Genomic DNA, 3633 nt, shown 5'->3' on the forward strand with positions numbered 1-3633 from the left:
CTGGCAAAGGCTGCCGCCCTGTTGCACTGGAGCGTGAAGGAAGGCTAAGCGGTGTCACAGGCAACCCCAGTATCATTCAGTAACTCGCTGTGGGGAGCCGGAGGGCAGAGACAGCCTCAAAGCAGTGGCTTCACAAACCCCACAGGTGGGATCTCAGGTCAAATGAGTGTGTGCTGGTGCCAGGCTAGATGGGAGGAGAGTACTCCAGTGCAAGTAAGCAGAACTGGGAAGGCATGCGGAGCTGCTCTGGACTGGGAGGGGTCAAAGGGTCGTATGGGCCAGTTTCTATAAAGACTGATTTGAATCAAAGTTATTGCAGTTACTTGGAGATGAGTGCCATAGCTGCAAAGCATGAGCTTAAACTTTCAAATAAGTCAGTGCAAACTCTGCAGTAGGTTCCTAGTGGGCTAGGTCCCAGGGGAAGCCTCTGTAATTAACACCCGACAAAAGGTCACTGCCTGTCAGTTCCAGGGTTCAGAGGCCAATCCCCACAGGTGCTGCAGGAGCATCCCAACAACAGAGACTTGAAGACTCTGTTGGTTGTTAGTCCTTGGTAACTTCATCTCTAAAAACTACTGTCAGTGTTTGTAGCCATCAAAACTTTTAGCCACAGTCTCTAGATGCTGCACTGCCTTCCTCCAACTTCAGCTTCCTGCAGTTCTGTGGAGCACATTCCCTCATCCCCATCCACTTCCTCTTGTTAACCTTGTAATGGAAAATCTCTCTCAAAATCTCTCTCTCTCTTTTCCTTGTTGCTATCTGAACTACACCAATCTTTCCTCCAACACAAATACAATCTGACACAACAAACAGAGGGAGAGTTATTACTGCTGACCACATATTTAATCTTTTATAGCAATTTCCTTTGGAATCCTGATTGAGCTTTTCAGTATTTGGTAGACACAGGCTGTTCCCAATGTGTCTCTTGTAAAAGGGACTGCAAATCCTTGAGCTTTGTATTTCCCTCCTTTAATTTAAAGCAATAGCAGTGCTTACCAGCATCTAGTTATTTCCATGATAGCCTGTTTGACCAAGTCAGGATTTAAAACTGAACATCAAAGAAGCATCTTCTATATCATGGAGGTTTGATTCATTTACAAGGCTGTGCACACTTTTAGAAAGCAGTTCCTCAGTCATTAGCCCACAATACCAGACTGGTTTTAGCATAATCTTAGGATCTTTTCTCTAACTCATTGGCAGCAGCACCACTAGAGTTAAAATGTTTTGGTGTCCTGTTTTAGCTCGAACATCTTTTTGCTGATTTCTGAGTATCTTGTTTTACAATAGCCTCCTTCAGGCAATAGAGTCCAGAGCAAAATTTAATCTTCAGAGAGCATAACAAAAGGAATCAGCCTTCGTTACCAAAAGATCATTAAGTAGTACCAGCTGTTTTCAAGACATTGAATTTTTTCAATGAAGACAGAAAAACTGAAGCACAGACTGAGACTTTTGTGCTGCCTGGTTATATTGCAGTGTATGAGAAAACAACTAACAACTCTGAAGACATCTCTACCTCCACAGCTCCAGGAACAAGGGCTGGGGCAGGGAGCACAGGCAGGGGAAGGTTGGGAGCCGGTGGGATCCCCATCAGTTTCCAGGATGGGACTGGGGGCCTGCTGCACAGTGCTGACACATGCCCTATATCCACTGCATGTTCGGCTGGCCTCTCTGCTTGAAGAGAGGAGCACAGTTTTGTTGGGACCTCTCAGTGAAAGGACTTTAAAAGTACCAGAGGGAAACGGTAGGAAATAGGATGGGCTCGGAGCCATCAGCACCCTGAATCATAGAGTCCAAAAGCTTCATGACGTAATTTCTCTCTGTCATGCTGCACAGTTGATGCACAGCAGTATGAGGACATACTCTGTCTCTAGCACTCACCTGGTTTGCTTTAGTCTTCCACATGTTTTTTTAAAGGTTAACTGCAGGTACGCCAGAATATTTTTTTGCCCATCTTGTTCTCAGTTCTAATTTTAGGTGCAACTAACTTTTCAGAACATTTGCTTAATCACCAATACCTATCATAGACTCTTAAGACAATTTTGGTTGGGAAGCTGAGGCACACATCTGATTTATTAAACACCATTTCCACAGACAACTTTTGTGAGCTAGATGAGGCTGTTAGGAAGGTTTGTTTACTGGGGAGTAAAATAAGCAGATGAACTTTGCCATTCATCCTTGTCCCCCACCCTTCCCACAATAAAATTACCTCATTTTCTCATAATCGACCTGGCTGACCCTCAAAGGTTAACAAACCAAAGATAAAGTGCCCTTATATGCATTTGACAGTGGTATGCATGTTAGCTTAACTGACTGCATTAGACATTAAGTATCCTGATAGATGTCTCCTCTCTTCTCCCAACTCCCCCTGGTTTGTTTTTTTATAAGAAAAAGCAGCTGTTCATTGCCCCCAGAGGCTGTATAGAAGTAACACTACCAATCACAGACTGCGCTGTATTTCTTCTGAGCAAAACCAGTTGCATATATCAGAGCTTAATGCCTATCATCCTTGCTTTGCCCCCAAACCTGTTCTCTCCCTGATGTGTTTTGGGGCAGCAAGGGTCACAGAGGGAGTGTAGGTTTGTGTTGGCAAGAAAAGCAGGAACTGTGCTGTGCAATTCACTTGGTGTTTGAGGACACACACACACTGACAGGAACTCAAGCACACAACACAGGGCATTCTTTCCTACACCTGCATTCCTGAGCTCAAGACCACCGCAGCTATGAGGCTGCTGGCTGAAGGACTAGCCTGGCAAACACTCAGCACAACCTTGCCAGGTAGAAGCAGTTCTGCAGGGCTTGTGGGATCAAGTCCTCATTGCTGGAGGTGTGGATTTAAAGAATGAAAAGTCACCTGACCCTTTAGAGGAGAGCTCCCCTGCTTAGGTCCTCAGGAAGACTAAAGAGAGGCATTTAAAGCTTCCATTAACTTTCGTCTGTAGGAAAGATGTTGACTTAAGCTGAAAAATGTCTCAGCTATGATTTATGAGTTTCATTCAAAGTAGTCTCATATCTTAGATTCGTTTGTTGTTCCCAGCTTTCTAAATCCAGTTGAGTGTGTACTTTACAATGGTGAGCTTTTCATCCACACTGCTGTTTTGTGCACTAAGAGCATGACTGTGTTGTAGACAGACAATTATCAATTAGTGAAACGGTATCTCATGACTCAGAATATGAAGTGGGCTTTGCAGAGGCTGACAACAGCTCTTTTAACTCACCCGTTTCTGTATGTCTCTTAAATATCCCAAAATATCAAAGGTCTTTCATTAGAGCTTCAAACTCTCTCAAATCCATGCAGGCCACTAGATACCTCAGAAGACTATGAACTGATGTGAGCCGGCAGCAAGTGGCGAGTTGCCAGAACGAAGAACAACCGACTGTTTTCAAAGCTTTGAAAATATTTGAAAAGGAAGGACAGAGAGAGAAGTGTTGCAGTTCCCTTCAGGACTGCTCAAATGCTGCTCTTCCAAGTGTCAGCTGTGGGAGTCTAAAAGTCTTAGTGAGAGTTAAATCACAATCTGCCAGTTCCCCTGGCTCCTTTTAGCTTGGCAGCAGTGAACTTTCTGCCTCTTCATGTTGCATCCCGCCACAAAGGGAAAAATTTAAACAGGAGAAACAATGTTCCTTTGAATTACT

The sequence above is a fragment of the Corvus brachyrhynchos genome, unplaced genomic scaffold (assembly GCF_000691975.1).
Source record: "Corvus brachyrhynchos isolate BGI_N302 unplaced genomic scaffold, ASM69197v1 scaffold175, whole genome shotgun sequence".
NCBI classification, from domain to species: Eukaryota; Metazoa; Chordata; class Aves; order Passeriformes; family Corvidae; genus Corvus; species Corvus brachyrhynchos.